Consider the following 19,202-nt stretch of genomic DNA (forward strand, 5'->3'; position numbering starts at 1 on the left):
TCCTTCATTATCACCAATGTTTGGAAATGGCTAGGTTAAATGTACAGTTCATGCACCATAAAGAAATTTCAAAGAAGGAAAATAAATATGATGCGATCTCATTATAAAAAGTATAGCCTATATTTAGTACTGACAAAGCAATAGCTAACAGATAAACAAAACATAAATGGAGGCCCTAGAACAGCCCCATGTACAAATGGGAACTGAGAAAACTATAAATGAATATCAGATAGTTTTTACCTTCGGGGAGTATTTTGAGACAACTTACAGCAGGGGAAAGTAACTGAAATGTGTTTGTGAAGAAGCTGAACTGCTGATTTTGCTTGTACATAAGATATTTTAATAACTTTGGCAGTTCCCAAATTGCTCAGTCCTCCCCAGATCCATGAGATCTATCCCCAAGGCAATTTTCCTCTCTTTTTTATTACCAAACCAAAAGTATGTCTTTTATCATCAGGATTCCATTGACTAGAAAAGATTTTTCCTTTACTACTCTAAAATCTTCTCTAACAGAGCTACAGTGAAATACATTAGTTGACGCTAACACCTGATACCCCAGGTACTCAAGCAGAAAATCGCCTAAAAGTTGAATGTTTCTTTTAAAAAAAAAGTTCCCAAAGTTATCAATTCCAGGCACTGAAAGGCCACAAAATGCAGGAAAAGTACAATAACATTGCAGTTTATGTTCATAGCATGGATAGCTTAGAAAATTCATAATTTACAGCTATTCAAAGAAACATTTTTCCAAACCCTCCTTTCAGGGATAAATTCAAAGAGGAAAGTTTGGAAGTCTGTCTACCTATCTCTTGTTTTCCTTCGATATCAACTTAAGGTATAATTTACATAAAATAAGATTCACCCCTTTAAGTGTACAATTTGATTATTTAATAAAAAAGGCAATTGTATAAGCAGCACCACAGTCAAGTTATACAACATTTCCATAACCCAATATGTTCTAATGCCTTTGTGGTCAATTTTCTCCCTAGCGACTGCATACTAACCAAACGATTTCCATTATAGTTTTGTTTTCTCTAGAATTCTATAAAAGGGGAAACATGAAGTATACTGTCTTTTACATCTGGCTTCTTTCACACAACATGATGTTTTTGAGATTCATTCATGCTGTTGTGTGTGTTCGTAGTATGGTCCTTTCTACTGCTGAGCTGAATTTCTCTACATGAATATACCACAAAGTTTGTACTCATCAGCTGATGCACAACTGAGTTGTTTCAGTTTTTACCAACTGCGAACAGTCTCAATGAGGTTTTTGTGGGCCTCACCGCTTTAATCACTGAATCTTTACACAGAGTTTTGAAATCAAGTAGTTTGAGTCCTCTAACTCTTCTTCCTTTTCAAATTTGTTTTGGCTATTTTGATTCTGTGTGTTAATTTTAGAATCAGTTGCCAATTTCTATAAAAAGTCATGGTGGTACTTTCACTGGGTTTGCATAGAATTCATACATTAATTTCTAGCTTTAATTTTAAGAAATCCAATATGTGGGTGCCCCATCGACCCTGTCTTCCATCTCGTGGCTCTGTCCACCCTAACACTGGACACTTAGGCCAGCTCTGAAACCACCAGCCTGGCAGGCAGGCAGCCTATTTCTGAGCATCCCAGAAGGCTCATTGTTGGTCCTAGCCTTCCTGTAGGCTCTGGCACCCCTCCCCTTCCACCCAGCTAAGCAGTCTTTGCCTTTAACTCTGTTGGCAGTCCACTCTTCCCTTCCTTGATTCTACAAAACATACTTGACCCACCCCAACTATGCCTCTAGAATTTTCCCTGGGCTCTGGCTGCTGCTCTCTCCAGGACCTCAGAGTAGCTTTTCAAGTGGACCATGGCTCCTCAGTCAATCTCACATTGAAGTAGCAAGAAAAGTGAGCATTCCACCCGTAACGAGCTCCCTTCCCCATGTTGCACATCCACTTCTGGTCCTTTGGTTATGGGGTTACTGGTACCCAAGAAACTTCACCATTGCACGGCAGTCTCTTACTTTTAGTTAATTTCACTTAGCAAACTGCCAGTGGATGGAAACATGTAACTGTTCTTTTTTTGGTGCCACTTCCTAAGCATGAAAACACTTCTTGGGGGCAAGAGGGTGGTGGTGAAGAGGGCTAAGTTTAATCACATCTCCTTTAACTTGACAGTCAAAAGGAATCAATAAAAAGGTTTAAAATAGAGTCTACCCTGTAGTTCAATGCCTCATTAGTCTCAGTAATGGCTTTATACCTACAGGACAGAGATTTTATTTTTCTCTTTCCTTTCTAAGAAAGAAACTCCATTAAACTAAAATTACTATAGAGGAAGCAACTACCTCTTAATTTTTCCTCCCAGAGCATTCACTGGAAGTCTTCACTTTAACTCATGTCCATTCAATCAGCAGCTGACTTGGAAAACGAAAGAAAAGTTTTCCTTGTCATTGTTCAGTTGCTAGGTCGTGTCCAACTCTTTACAACCCCATGGACTGCAGCATGCCAGGTCTCCTCGTCCTCCACTCTCTCTCAGAGTTTGCTCAAGTTCATATCCATTGAGTCGGTGATGCTACCTAACCATCTTATCCTCTGCCACCCTCTTCTCCTTTTGTCTCCTTAACATAAGGGCATTATCTTACATACACATAAAATACCTCCTTAAGATTTTTTGTTTTAGATTCTAAACAGTCGCAATGCATGGGTGGATGTTTTTTTACTATTTTCCTATTTGTTCTACTCGGCGAAATGCTCAATGGACAGATATAAAAGGTAGCCCCCCCCAAAAAAAAACACAACAGAAATGTCCATCTGAATTTATCTGTATATTCTATACCTGTTGACTAACATATTCTCTACCTCAATACCATTCCTCCCTCCTCCAATGGCATCTTCAAAAAAAAATAATTCTCTCTCATTCACTCACACCTACAAAGTGTCTGGGACAGCATTATGCAATCAATAATTCTTTACTCAATAAAAGATTCTTCATCCCACGCTTAAATCAGCATGACCAAAGTAAAAAATAGTTACACAATTCACATTCTGACATTATTTATAATAAAAAGCAATCATCCTCATTACACACTTATTAAATCACTTAGTTTAAGAGATGAAAGCCTAATTTTTTGTTGCCTTAAAATATGATAAACTTGCCCAAATCATAATTCAACGTTCACCTTTTAGGTAACAGGAGTTTACAACCCCCAGTATTTTAAACTTTAAAGATTCAGTAACTGGGAGAATGCCAATGCAACAGGTCATGGATATTTAGACACAGAATTTACAAAGAACATCCTTAAGGAAGTTAATTACATTTAAAAGTAGAACCTTTTTTAAAAGCAACCTCAATGACTAAAGCCGAATCTTATCACTGAAGGCACAATCCTACAAAGTAATAAGGCTGAGCTGTTAAAAGTGTTGGTAAGACCTTAATACTACCAGGGAATGCACATATACAATATCAAGGGGAAAATGCAGGTACACATTGAAATATATACATGCATATAAATTTTAAGTGTGGCTATAAATATATATGTCCTCTGTTCCCTAAATTCTAAGACTCCATGAATCCTGAAATTCAGTCATTTTAATAGCAGCTTTTTGGGGGAGGAAAAAGAAATAGCACCACATAAAATACACACAACTCTAAGACGCACTAGGACTACAAAATAAACCAACTGTGTGAGGAGGGTGATTTTATAATGAGGAAAATGTAAGAGTTGGAGGATGAGAGCTGAAAGAGTATCTGGTAGGAAAAAGCTACTGTAAAAAAAAAAAAAATCCACAAATTGGCAAAAGCAATTCTTTTTCCTTAATAAAATTCATTGGCATTTTTTATTTCTCTATATTTCTTTCTTTTCCACTTCTCTATATTGAGCACTCATTACCTCTAACCTTAAACGCCATCAAAAATATTTTCAAGGCGTTGTTTCAAACGAGAAAAGTAATATTGCTTCTACAAAGTTGTATTAAGCAAATTCCTATCTTTTCAGTTCAAGCCCCAACTGTATCAAGCTCAGCTTACATTTTGGGCCAAAGTTCTAGGAGCTGGTCCACCCTAGAAATTCCACTCTTTTGGCAGCTGGAGAATATTTACTGTTTTACTTGAGTTTGTTTTTGCATTTATTTTCCATGCTGATCTGACGCTTCCAGGAGCAAGTGGACGTTTTTAAAGAAACTGAACAATATCCTCATGCCCAATGCATCTGAAATAAGAGGCTGACTTTCATTTTATAGAGGCCAATTTTAGATCTATCGAACAGCAAATATTTTTCAGCTATAGTCAACTCAAGAGATATGTAATATAGTTAATACATCAGGTAAGCTTCTCCTGCCACTAATAAAAACAACAGTTTCCTGTGAAGCAAAAAAATCCTATTTCTCTTTCCAATGATGTTTTGTATCACAATTCAGCTTTTTAAAACCTGTAAATGAAACTTATTATCTTACACAAGAGATAGACCTTCTTGGTTTTAGATCTGCTTACATTAAAAATTCTCTGGTAGTAACACATAAATCAGAAAACTGCATCCTTCTCTCCATCTTTATTGAATTCATAAAGCACTAGTCTTCCAGACATTTTAATTAATATGTGCTAACTTCACACTATTGTTCACTTTTTAAAGGCCAACCCATTAAGCATTAAGCATGAAAAGCTTAGGATTTTATATAGCTCTCTTTTAAATGCAATCTTTCAGATTTCTGGAAACAAAGACACTAATAACACGCTATCAATTTTATTTACAGAAACACAAGACAAGAACTAATTCCAAATGACAGTTTTAGCAGGAGAAAGCAAATGAAAAAGAAAAACCTTAGGGAGAATGGTAAGAATACTCAATTTCTCATTTTTTTGACCAATCACATGATATAAAATATGATGATGCTATTGAAATAAAACTTGGTCAGCTATTTTCAAAAAGTTTCTCTAACTTGGTTTGCTTCAAAAGGTTTAGTCCACATCAGCATATTTAAGTATATTACTTACTTAAAGGATCATCTTTACTTAAGGGATATGCAGTTATAAACTCCTATGTAGAGTTTTAAAGGCAAAGCCTGGTTTTAATCACCACACAGGCTAGAATACCACACTTGAGGCACTCCATTCATTTTAGGCAAACTTGCAAAAGCAGTTTAACTGACTCAAGAACATGGAAAACTCAGTGGCATGCTAAACTTACTAGGTTAAATCTGACAATGTTATTTTGTAATTAAATCAAAAAGGGATCTTTCAGACCAAATACAGACACACATATACACCTGTGTAGTTTTGGTGCCCTTATTTAAAGTCAGATCTAACCTCTAGAATTAATCATTTAATACAAAGAACAACTCTTCAATGGATTGGAGGTAGGCCACCCAACAGTACAACCTTCCCATAGTAACTGCTTCACACTAAGTTGAAGACAATGCTTCTGGTACATTTCCCAGAAGGTTTCTGGTAAATTTCTGACTTCTTGGTCCAGTTCCCTCTCATTCACAGTATCTGGAATTTCAAGCCAGTCGTTTAACCTCCCCTGGTGTTATGGACTCAATTATGCCGCCCCTCCACCATTCATAAGTTGAAGCCCTAAGCCAGCGTGTCATAGCATTTGGAGACAGAGCCATTACAGAAGTAATTAAGGATGCAGTCATCAGGAGGGAGCCCAAGCCAACAGGACCGGTGTCTCTATAAGGAGAAGTAGGCGCACAGACGAAAGGAGTACGAGGACAAACTGAACAGACAGCAGCCAGGGAGCCAAGGAAAAAGGCCTCAGGAGAAACCAAACCTACCCACACCCTGAACTTGGACCTCCAGTCTCCCAACTGTGAGAAAACAAAATTGGTTGTTTAAGGCACCTCGTCTGTAGTATTTTGGTATGGCCGTCCAAGCAGATGCATGCACCTGACTTCAGTTTCCTCATCTGTTTTTGTGGATTCCCCAAAACTGAAGAACTCGTCGTTGGAAACTAAAAAGGTGTCTAGAAGACAATATAAGTGTCATAAATAGTACCTGCTATACTTAGCAACAAGCTTCCCAGGTGGCACAGTGGTAAAGAATCTGCCTGCCAACCCAAGAGATGCAAAACATGCAGGTTCAATCCCTGGATAAGGAATATCCCCTGGAGGAGGGCATGGCAACCCACTCCAGTATTCTTGCCTGGAAAATCCCATGGACAGAGGAGCATGGCAGGCTACATTCCATGGAGGTCACAAAGAGCCGCACATGGCTGAGTGAGCACACACACACACACTTAGTATCACTAACCTTAAGTGAAGTTGGTTGGCAGGCAGGAAAGATGAAAGCCAAGTGGCTTGTTCCGGAATTAAGTCTACCACTCTTGATCACCAACCCTACAACTCAGAATATTACAATCTCAAACTGCATTCCCTCTAGCCATTTATTTCCAAGTGTGCTACCCGGGCAAAAACAAGGTGGTAAGTCAGGGGTGCCTAGACCAGACAAGTCAGTGTCTAGTGGATGAGATGGACAAGATTAATAGTCACAGACAGAGAATAAGGTTTGAAAAGAGGAGAAAAGACTGGGCAGGTAAGGACCCCTGTCACAGATCTAAGAACAATGCTTGAAAACATCCAAAGAGCTTGCTGTGGGGCCACAGTATCTGTACTTTTCACACACGCTCAAAGTTATCCTGATGGGAACCACTGAGAACCACTGAGGTAGAGTTAAAGCTACACCAAGGCCTGACCTTCAAGGAGCTGGATGGTGGCAATGACATGACTTGTCTCACTGAGAAAACTGACTCCACCATAGAACATCAGATGGAGGAAGGGCTGACCAAAGGTGATGCAATAATTTCACTTGTGTTCTTTCAAGAAAATTCTGAGGTAGAATCACAGCAACAGGGCTACCAAACGCCAGACAGTCTCTCACCCAATGCGATAGAGATCAGGAAACTGCCAAACTTCTCAAGATAATTCTGAACACAAAGGCAAATAATCTTTCAATAGACCTGATATTTATGATGGTGGACTATGGTATTTAGTTGAATTAATGATGGAAAATATAGGCAAAAGGTATGCCAGTAGGAAAGAAAGCCCAAAATATGAATATGTAAGCCTACAAATTAAGGCTTAGAATTACACTCTGGCTGAAATAAAACCGCCCAAGCCCTGAGCCTTGGATTCCTGATATGTCCACTGTTTTAAACTCTCAGGACAAGCAACCAAACTCAGCATCACTTATCAGAACCAGATTTCTAAATAAATTAAGCTCAACAGTAAAGAAAGCTCTTTAAACTGCCCACCTACCAGGGAGAATATTTTTAACAGAGACATAATCTCAAGACCAAAAAAAAAAAGAAATCTTCAGGAGCAAACTTGACAATAAAAATATTCCAGGTGAGACCAATTTTTATTTTTTATCAAAACTCATCTGAACAATTTTAACTGCAGATTTTTTTTCTCAAGAAATGACTTCAGAGAGGCAGCATGTCAAACGAAGATGCTATAACAAATAATTTCCTTTCAAGGCAAATGTCATTCTTTGACAAAGAAGCTAAAAGAAAGGATATAATAAGCTATCTATAATGTTTACTTACTTTCTAAAGTCCTAAAACTGACCTTCACTTCACTCATCATAGGTAGTCATAAGCAGTTACTAACTGAACCAGTAATGGAAGTAAGAAATTAGGAAAACCCATAACCTTGTGGATAATAATACCTAACATTTAGGCAGAGCAATCTTTTTATAGATGAGGTTGCATGGAAAATACTGCCATGCTAAAGGCAAGAGGTACAGAGAGATGCAAGAAAAGGGATGGGGATGAAAGTCACACTGGCGGATGCATACATGGGTTGCCGACAACCTTGCAGGGTCTCTGCATTAGTGTAGAACCATCACCAACACCACCTGAGCATAAAACTTAAATTTCTGGAAAAGCTAGATTAAATCAGTAAAAAGCTAGTAAGTGCTCTTGCGATTTCTTCAGCAAGTTTTTAACTCGATGTACTTCACCAAAAGGATGTGCCTAATTTTGATAGATGCAACAAATTGCCCTGCAAAACTATGGGTATTAAGGTATATGCTCTATAGAATATTTAGTCTCTTGTGCAGAATTCACTTAAAAACTTTCAATCAAGGCACTTCAGCTACACCTCATCCAACTCTACTCCATCCATCGCATAAGAAAAGACAGGAAAATAGAGAAGGTAAGAATACCACCAACTCTCTAGACCCAGTGGAATTACTCTGAGTCCCAGTTTTCTAGCTGTAAAATGAAGATAACACCTAACCTATAGGGACACGGGGGGAAACAGGAGAGATGATGCGAGATAAGGGCCTGAACCCTGAAGGCAGGAGACTACAGGGCGAGCTCTAAAGACAGAAAAGCCTAGGTTCAAACTCAGACCCATCTCTTACCAGCTGTATGAGCACCAGACCAAATGCTTACCCGCTCTAAGCCTGAAGACTCTCACCAAAAAGGAGATTGTAACAGTACCTGCCTCTGGGTTGCTAGCAGATTTATATGAGTTAGGACAGGCGTGGGGTTTTCAGCAATGCCTGGCACATAAAAACTTATTTTTTTTTTTAATAGACATTATTTTAGACAGGAAATTCAAATTACAAACCCTATTTACAAATCCAATAATTTTCAAAGTGGAGCTTCTATCACCATATCAAAACTAAAAGCACAGCTGTGGAGAGAATATGCCCGGTACAGAGAGATGGAAATGTGAATTCATTTGCATGGAATTGTACATGCAAAGAATCTAATTCTTATTAGGCTGAACAACATGATTACACTTATTTTGGCAGATATAATTTCTTGATTGACTTTTTCTGGGATATTTTATAAGAAATCAATGTATAAATTAAAATCATCTGGAAATATCTTTTAAAATATTACATTTTTTTAAACTCTACCTGGAATAGTTATAAACAATTAAAAGTGAGTTTATCCTCTTTTCTCCTTCAATAAATATTTTTTTTAGTTTTCCTACCCTAAGCAATTAGAAAAATCCTACCACCATAAATATCCATCATCTCAGTGTTGATGTATTTGTCTGTGTGTATAACTATATGTACACATGCACACTGTTAGAATTAACAGTTCCTATTAAAAATCTATCCTTTTTTCAATGAGGAAAAAGTTTCAAAACTCATCTCCCATAAAAGATAGGTCAAAAAAACACACTAAATTTGGTAGTGCTTTGTCTGTGTTTAAATGGTCACTGACATTATCCCAACTCACCCATTCCTAACATTTCCAAGTGGGAAACATTTATAAATGTAGCAACTGGATTAACAACACAAAAGGATAACAGATGAATGCGACTCATGGAAGAAGAATGAATGGTCTGACTTCACTCTCACCTGGGTTGACCATGAAGCAAAAGAAGTGATTGGAGTAAAAAGCAGGTGTCACCTGAAATAAAAAGTGCAACAAAAAGCCCATTCTGTTTGTGATAGGCTTATACTATTAATAGGTAAAAATTCTCTATTATTTTATGCAAGTTTTATGACTTATAACTGTTCATTTAACTGGCAGATGTCTTAATCATCTTATTCTTTCTCTTCATCATAAATGGGTACTGTATTGTCTCATAAAGTTTGTAAAGCAAATGTTTTACATATATTATTAATATATTTCAGTGAAAAAGTCTATAACATCAGCTAGGAGTATTATGAATTTGACATCTCCATTAAAATATGATAGATATACAAACAGTATTACATCAGCTTTAAGTATACGATCATTAAACAAATATACTTTACAGCTAAATGTCCACCCCTCTCCTGACAGGCTTCAAAAACTTGAGAATACCAGGCTGAGAAAGGTGAGGCTTCAAAGGCTGAACTAGAAGTATTTGCGTTAAATGCTCTCACTGAATCTTAAAACAGAAAGGAAGCCACCAAGCAAAATCAAAGCACAAATTTCACTTTGGCTCTGCGAACTATGATGTAGCTTATCCCTCAGCTTCTGATGAGGAGAGCCATACCAGTTTTAAACAATGCAGTCAAAAAAAAAGAGAGCAAATTGTCAACAAATCTGTCAAGGATCAGCAATACTAGAGAAGACTCTCCACTTTCCATTTTTAAAAAATGTACAGACACGTATATTTAATATGTATGTTGTCTTTTCTGTTTTACACTTGAAATATAGCCACACAACTAAATTAAACATTATTAACCTAAAAGATGATAGCATCCTTCACTATGAGAGAGTAAAGACAGCTCACAGCATACAGTTTCAAAGCCTAGCCATCTCAAAATTCACACAGCGAGGCTTCCAAAAATACGACACTTCTGATTTGCTACTCAGGTTCTCAGAATTGGCAATGTTCCAGGGTTATGCCAGGTGACATCACAGCATTTCTCAGAAGCAGCTTTTAAATACATTTTTAAGTGAGTAAATTTGACCAGGTTTGGAGGCAAATCTAACTTTTGGGGACAATTACTGTTGTATAAGAAAGATGCTATCTTCACACTGCACTGAATGATCATCCATTGCAAAGATTTTAGTCTTCTCTGAACCATACCGTCATGAACTTATCAAACTAGAATGAAAAGAATGGTCTTCCTTAGTGGTATGCATAACCAACGGAGTCAAATAAGTCACGAGCAAAATTGCCTTCTTCTCCAAGTTCAGGGTCATGACAAACCCACTAATTAAATTTATTAAGCAAATTTATGGACTTCAGCCCTATCCTTTGAAGGTAGATAAAAATTTTTAACAGAAAAAAAAAAAAATCTTTACAGGCAACTGTGCCATACAAAACAAAACAACAACAAACTCTGCAAGGGTCATTCATGGTGGACATGGACTTTTGGGGTGAGTTAAGACTCGCTTCTTGACAACACTATCTAGTGACTTTATTCAAACTCTAGTCAAATCAGTGTCTCTGTTTATAAGACAGAGACAGAGGCAGTAGGGAGGGTCAGGCAGCATTGGCCTTTGAAGTGATTAACCCACAAAGACTTTCTTTCGGAATGATCCTTCAAACCTGAGGAATATTTTCCCTGGTGGTATGGCTCAAGGCAGTGGTAGGTTAAGTGAGGTGTGATGAATGGCCCCCAGTCTGCACCAGAGGCAACACAGGCCCGTTTGGCCCTGACCATGGAGACAGAAAGGTCATTCATTACCCAATGTGAACAAACAGAGTGTACGTCTGTGATAAATAGTGGTCATTATTGAACTACAATGCTCCCTGGGAATTCCTCGACACTTCCTTGACATTAATGTACTTTTCGTGGAGGGCTCAGAAAGGCTCTCTTGATATTGTTTAGTGCTTCACGTTTTATGCAGGATACCACAGATCTTCTCCTTTGTTGGGATGAATGGGTCTGAACAAACACCAAATGGCTTCTTTACCGGTATCACATACCAAGTCTGTTTTTCCTCAATCAAATGTGCATGCGTGCGCGCGCACACACACACACAAGCATGCGCTAAGGTTGTGTATCTGTATCAACGCAAGCAGATACTAACAAAACATAATCCTGACAGTATTGGAGAAATGGTCCATTCTGAGCCTTGACCTCTTCTGAGTTGAGAGTCAGTCACACAGGTAGCTATATTACACCCATGACCAAGTGAAACAAAAGAAATACAAAAGATGTTGGCCCAAATAAAGAGATTCCTCAGGGAAGTGATAACTACAGTTCATCTTTTTCTCACATAATCCTTGCCACTGGGCCCTTCACACAAGCTGCTGTCACTGCAGGCAAGATTTGTCACTCTCTCTCCCATAAGCCTTCACCAAGTCGATTACCACTGGCTCAACTCCAGTATCATCCTACTTGAAGCCTTTTAACACATCCCACCCCAACAGTGTGTGTGCAGTCACTCTCTCCTCTGGGTTCACACAGTGGCTCCTTGAGAGGCTAAATAAAACACCTGTCAGGGGTGTGGCAACTGTCTGTTGCGAGTTGAAATTCACTTGGTCATTATTTGGTGTGAATTATCTGTCAGGTACTGTGCAAATCATCTGCCAGGCACTGTGCAAACCTCAACTACCTCATTTCACTCTAGTCTGAATTCTCCCCATGGAACAGAGAGGACTTACGTCATCTTCATCTGTATATTCCCAGATGCAACCGACTATGCCTGGTACCTACAGTTGCACAACACATGTGGCTATCGGCAAGGATGGACAGATAGATATATATTAAATACATTTCCTACCATGTCACCCAGTTTTGATTACTACATATGGAAAAGTGACTTACCTGTTTGAAATCCTAGGCTTTTAAACCTTTAAAATATGAATGACAGTTATTTTATTTCATAGGAATGCTTGCAGTATAAAATCCATGTAATGTGTCTTGATACACAGAGAAAAGACACACAGAAGAGTAAATTCACATACTCATGGCAAAAATGTAGCAGTGACTCAGTATTCACAGCAAAACAAAACTAATTATTGTAAGTGGTACGTAAGCCAATTGGGCATAATTGACTTGATCCAAGGATCATGAGTTGATTTAAGGCAACAACTGAAGGAAAAATATAGTTCAGTGGTAAGAACAATACCTAATACTTTCAAATAAGTAATTTCAAATAAATACTTTCAGCAATACATGAACCATGAACTTCCAGATGTTCAAGTTGGTTTTAGAAAAGGCAGAGGAACCAGAGATCAAATTGCCAACATCTGCTGGATCATCGAAAAAGCAAGCGAGTTCCAGAAAAACATCTATTTCTGCTTTATTGACTATGCCAAAGCCTTTGACTGTGTGGATCGCAATAAACCGTGGAAAATTCTGAAAGAGATGGGAATACCAGACCACCCGACCTGCCTCTTGAGAAACCTGTATGCAGGTCAAGAAGCAACAGTTAGAACCGGACATGGAACAACAGATTGGTTCCAAATAGGAAAAGGAGTACATCAAGGCTGTATCTTGTCACCCTGCTTATTTAACTTATATGCAGAGTACATCATGAGAAATGCTGGGCTGGAAGAAGCACAAGCTGGAATCAAGATTGCCGGGAGAAATATCAATAACCTCAAGATACGCAGATGACACCACCCTTATGGCAGAAAGTGAAGAAGAACTAAAGACCCTCTTGATGAAAGTTAAAGAGGAGAGTGAAAAAGTTGGCTTAAAGCTCAACATTCAGAAAACTAAGATCATGGCATCCGGTCCCATCACTTCATGGCAGATAGATGGAGAAACAGTGGAAACAGTGGCTGACTTTATTTTGGGGGGCTTCAAAATCACTGGGGATGGTGACTGCAGCCATGAAATAAAAAGACGCTCCTTGGTAGAAAAGTTATGACCAACCTAGACAGCATATTAAAAAGCAGAGACATTACTTTGCCAACAAAGGTCCATCTACTCAAGGCTATGGTTTTTCCAGTAGTCATATATGGATGTGAGAGTTGGGACTATAAAGAAAGCTGAGCACCAAAGAATTCATGCTTTTGAACTGTGGTGTTGAAGAAGACTCTTGAGAGTCCCTTGGACTTCAAGGAGATCCAACCAGTCCATCCTAAAGGAGATCAGTCCTGGGTGTTCATTGGAAGGACTGATGTTGAAGCTGAAACTCCAATACTTTGGCCATCTGATGCAAAGAGCTACCTCATTTGAAAAGACCCTGATGCTGGGAAGGATTGGGTGTAGGAGGAGAAGGGGACGACAGAGGATGAGATGGCTGGATGGCATCACTGATTCGATGGACATGGGTTTGGGTAAACTCCGGGAGTTGGTGATGGGCAGGGAGGCCTGGCGTGCTGCGGTTCATGGGGTCACAAAGAGTCAGACATGACTGAGCGACTGAACTAAACTGAAACCTCTCTCTTCAAGTAGTACATGAGATAATATACTACTTATTACCTCTTAATAAACACATTTTTAAGGTACTGTATAATGAGCACAACGTATACTCTGTCCCTGAAATAATTCTACAAAGTAAACAGTATCTCCTTGGGTCTCTATCAGTGACAAGTTATTATTTCAGAAGACAAAATCTTTGCACTTTATCTACTTGATATTAATATTTATATTATTTTGATAGCTGCATAATCTAATACTGAGAAAGAGACAGGTAAGGTAGAGCCTTCTAGATAGACAGATATGGAAAAGTTTATACACATGTGTATCGATATATACATACACATATACATATACACACACACACATATATACATATACACACATAAATATACATATATGTCATAAGAAACTATTCCTACAGCCAGTAAAATTTCCATGAACTGAAGGACAGATCAGGAACGTCACAGTATGTCAAGAAGCTGTGGGAAAAAATTGCAGTAGTTAGATGGGACCTAGAAGATATCTACTCTTGGACCCATAAGACTAGCACCCAGATTCCATCTGCCTTCTTCTCTCCCATTATGTGACGTGGAGGGGGAAGAGGGAGCCATGAAGGAACAAAGTACACAAAGGTTCCAGTGGGAACTAGGAATCAAAACTCATATTAAAGACTAAAAATAATGGGGGGGAGCTATGTGTGTACATATGGCTGATTCATGATGTTGTATAGCAGAAACTAAACAATAATTATGAAGCAGTTATATTAGAATTAAAATTAGCAAAACAAAAAAAAGACTAAAAATAGAAGTTTTATTTTTGACCCCATTTCTCTCAGGCTAAATGAGTTTATATTGAAGAAACAAGCAGTTCTCCAAAAACAGAAACTTCAAACAATAAAATGCTTTCTCGCTCCTGCTGCACATACGCCAGCTAGAAAGACCAGGCTCAACACCATCCTCATTTAGGTCTTTGCACTTCCCTGACTCACTCTTACTAGTTTCCACCTAAGGTAACAGGACTCTTATCTACTGAAATTCTCCTTGCTGTGCTAAGTTCCAGGACCACACGCACCTCAGAAGAGACCAGGGACACGTAGTGCTACCATCTGCCCAGGGGTGTAGAGCTCAAAATATTTCTTGAAGCACAGTAATCACTACTTCAGTCACCAAATAATTTCAGGACAAATTAGGTTTTGCAATCATATGATGGCATCACCGACTGAATGGACATGAGTTTGAGTAAACTCCAGGAGTTGGTGATGGACAGGGAGGCCTGGTGTGCTGCAGTCCATGGGGTCGCAAAGAGTCAGACACAACTGAGCGACTGAACTGAACCGACCAATTTCTTAACATTTCCATGTTCAGAAACTTTCATATTTGAGCATGTGTCTTGGGGACTTCAGACCTAGGGTACCTAAACAGACGGTATATGGAGTCACTCATCTTTGCTTACAGAAAAGGTTATACAGGGTGGGAGAACAAACAAGTGATAGAATACCAAGTATTTTTATAACCATAAAAAAAAATCTTACTTAAGTTCAGGCTGACATTAACATAAACATGAAACACTTAGCCATAGTGGGAAGGGGAAAAACAGTAAAGACATCAGATTCTTAAGTTCCGGAAGATGTGTAGAAAGGCACTGGGTGATCCCAAAACTACTGTCAAAAACATCTGCAGAGGTGGGAGGGTCAGGTGAAAGGACAGATGCATTTCCCGTGATCCCTTGTGACCTACATTAATCAATGACCTCCGTGTCACGATCGTGTCAGCTCCAATTAGCATCACTGCAGGTTAATATCCTGGTGCCTCCAAAATTTGAATGTATTCAAACCTTGAATATCAATACATTGATATTCACCATATGCAGCTCATCTTTGGGGAGACAGGTCCCTTTGACAGAAAAGGGACGAATGTTTTTAGCATATACAAACTGAATCTTCAGGAGAGAAACAAATGAAGAAGCTTCTCCAGGCCCCGCCATCCAACAACTACATTCATCAATAATTAAGATTTTTCTGAAAATTTCAGAAACCTATTTATCCTCTGAAAACTATACAGACACTTGTTAATGACAATGGTGGCCAAGAAATTTTAAGCACTATCTATGTGCCATGCACACTAAGCAATTTACAGAGTATTTCTAGGCATCTTACATAATTCTTACTTTTATCTTCATTTTATTAACAAGATCATAGAATTGAGAATAGAAGAAATGAGATCAAATCTTGGTCTTACTCAAATTTTGTGAAATTTAGCTATCATATAATATTGTCTCCTACGTAAGAAACATTTTTAACTCTTGATACATATTGTAAAACCAAACAATTATATATGAAATACTTAAATGTCCATGCTTCCCTGTATGTTTGAGCCTTTACTATTTTCTATGGATCATGACTAGAAGAAAACTCACCTATTAGATGACCATAAGGATCTATTTGCATTTTTCTGAAGTTGTACCATTTATTCTGTATTCCACTAGACTACCTTCTACTTGAAGCATTTAACTTTCTGGGCTATGAAATAAAATCTGGGAAAATAGTAACCTCATTGGGTTTCTCTTACTTGATGATGTCTCAACGTACTGAGACACTTAAAAGGGTAAATACCCTAGAATCTCTCCAGACCATGGAAACAATGGGAAGTAAGCTTCCTGGTCCATCTTCAGGGTTCTGACTGTTCTCACACATCATTCTCAGAGCAGACACTATGGGAGCCAGGGCTGGAGGAAAACGTCCCCTTATCACTGCTCTGGGAGGTTTACATCTGTTTGCCGTTCTGTCACTGTCCATACCTCAGGACAAGACTCAAACATACAAGAGCATACCTCCTCTATTGTTCTGGCTCTGTCTTAAGTACGTCATGAAACTTACAGAAGCCAGCTGGACACTGTATAGCTTACGAGCATGAACATGTTAAAGAGTTTTAGCTTGTCTCCTATACAACTGATCATGGAGAAATTACAATTTTACTTAAGCATGCCATTGACACTGAAAACTCTGTGGAATGAACTTGTAGCTAGGTTTTCCCTACTGCATGGGGAGCCATCTTCAATGTAGATTTTGGCTTGCTTTGACTTAACTGTCCTACTTGAGCAGGCTGGTGGTAGAAGGCTCTACACGGTTTGTGGGTGAAAGCTGCTTACTGTCTTATGAAGTACAATCTTGCCAGCCAAGGAAGCTAAAATATGAACGTTCAACCTCACTTCCCATTCCCAGACAGAATGAACATGTTCATTTAAGAAATAAGCATTTTCTACAAAAAAAGTCCAGAAATATTTTCAAATTACTCAGCAGGAATACTTAGTCTGGTTTGTGAAATGATTCATGGTCTTCTGACCCAAATCTCACAAGTGTTAATTTTTTAGACTCATTAAAAAGCTGATATATTATAGATATATCAAATTGCCATAACATACACTTGGTATCTTACAGTTTTGTCAGTTATACAACAGTTAAGCTTAATTTTAAAATACAAGGTTAAATAAAAAAATTTTTTAAACCCACGGATACATATCTCATCAGTAAATTGGCTGTACAGACAAATCTAAGAGCTGAAGATATTTCTATATGTCCTGCTTCATCAATTTCTACTTCCACTATGAATCCATGTAAATTTTATCTTCATGATAAGCAGAGTTTTTTGGGGGGAGGGGGTTCTAATTTGTTTTATCTGTATTTGTTTTGCTGTCTACAATATAAAAATATTATAAATAACCACAACCTTTAAGTTTTCCATCATTTTTCTTAAGCTCAAATTTACTCCATTTTAATTGCACATACTTCTCACACCAGAAATGCATAGCCCATTAAGCTCTACTTGCCTTTGCATTGAGTAGTAAGATTCCATTAATTAGTAACTCTTGTACAACTCGTCATTAACTCTAATGCCATCCATCTCCTAAGGTAGCCAAGCTTTCAGGAGCAAAGTGCACAAAATGGGATGAAGTACAAGGCACAAAATACTCTACCCAGGATAATAAAATGCCTTGAGAAGTCCTGACTAGGAAACGTAACAAAGCATATTGTACAGACGCTTGCCCTCTGCAGCCTTGCTTGTTCTCTTTCCCAGAAGAGACACACCCTGAGCCATGCAAAGGATCTGTCTAAAACCAATACTCCCTCTTTTCTTGTCTCCTTTTTTGGGGGGGAAGGTCTGAGGACAGTTATAGAGGAAATTCTCCTCCTGTGTACAGCTGGAAGAGTAAAGATTGCTGCACCAATGAACAGCACCAAAAATACCCAATTAATGGCCATATGAAAAATAACTTCACATTGGAAAATTGCTCATGCTTAAATTGCAAAGAAAATCTCTAGGCTACTAGCACTTTCATAAATACAACTTTCTCAAGAATGAAGCTCCTTTCCTTCAAGTGCCTCACATATATTTTTTTTTGTCCCTCTGGTTTTTCCAAACAGGAAAGATCCCTGTGAGAACAGAAACGATCTCCTTCTTTCCTTTTCTACAGAAGGTCGCTGTGAACATTCATCACCAGTGCTGGCTGTGAGCGCTCCCATTGGTGAGTTATCACAAATACAGTTCAGGAACACCATCAACACGGTACTCCTCATTAACAGGAAAGTTAAGCCTTGAGTCAGGGACAAGAAATTTTTTCAACGTCAAGCCAGCCTTCCCAACAGGCCAGATTACTTTCCGACTGCCTTTTATCTTTTTCAATTATTGTGTGAAACCCAACTGTTACTTACTCCACATTTCGGAATGCGGATGGAAAGTGAAGAGGTGAATAGCAACAAACTGGCAAGGAAGTCAAAGAAACTGTACTGAGAAGACAAGAATGTGGCCTTCAAGGAGCTACTCCACAAACAAACTCATCGAGAAAAGTCAAAATAACGCTCCCCTGTCAGAAAACAAGGAAGCTTTTCTTGGCTCTGCCATTGATGGAAACCTAAGTGCTTAGGGAAATTGCTTAACCCGTCTGGGGCACTTAATCCCTGGGAGAAGGATTTGGACATGTCACTAGGATGTGTAAGAGGAAGTAACATTACTGAGTCATGGCCTCATACCTCTTGGCTAAGCCTACCCAGTGCAGCTTACATAAACCCTAGTGCCTCATTTACTCATCTGTAAAATGGAGCAAATAATGCTGGTGATCTGATAGAGGTGCCATGAAATCCAGGAGGTCTGAGCATCCTTCCTGGGACAGTGTTATCTATCGTTATGATCATTAGTACTGTCATCACTTATAGTTCTCCTTATTCACATGATGGTGCATGTTAAGTCACTTCCATTGTGTCCAACTCTTGGCAATCCTACAGACGATAGCCGTCCGGGGTCCTCTGTCCATGGGATTCTCCATGCAAGAATACTGCAGTGGGTTGCCATGCCCTCCTCCAGCCCATCTTCCCCACCCACATATCAAACCCATTTACCATGAGCGCCAAGTGGGAAGCCCCTCATTCACCAACTTGCTCACAACTCACTACTCCTTAATGCTTGCACTGTTTAACATTTCTGTCTCTCCCTCTTCGCATGCCTCTTTAGAGTCCCCC

The 19,202-nt window shown here is 38.7% G+C and overlaps 1 protein-coding gene across 12 annotated transcripts in view; it reads right to left on the reverse strand.

Moving 5' to 3' along the window:
* The window catches only part of PTPRG (protein tyrosine phosphatase receptor type G), a 767,420-nt gene that overhangs the window by 470,750 nt on the left and 277,468 nt on the right, over nt 1-19,202 (reverse strand). Inside the window, exon 1 of one of the 12 annotated variants that reach the window (XM_081524558.1) lies at nt 5,809-5,930. The exons of the other annotated variants lie outside the window; for them this stretch is intronic. The gene's annotated coding sequence lies outside the window, so the exon portion shown is untranslated. Of the gene's footprint in view, nt 1-5,808; nt 5,931-19,202 lie in introns of those variants that run through there. 12 annotated transcript variants of the gene reach the window in all.

This window comes from Giraffa tippelskirchi, chromosome 9 (assembly GCF_054371585.1).
Source record: "Giraffa tippelskirchi isolate mGirTip1 chromosome 9, T2T-mGirTip1v1.2.pri, whole genome shotgun sequence".
Classification (NCBI taxonomy): Eukaryota; Metazoa; Chordata; class Mammalia; order Artiodactyla; family Giraffidae; genus Giraffa; species Giraffa tippelskirchi.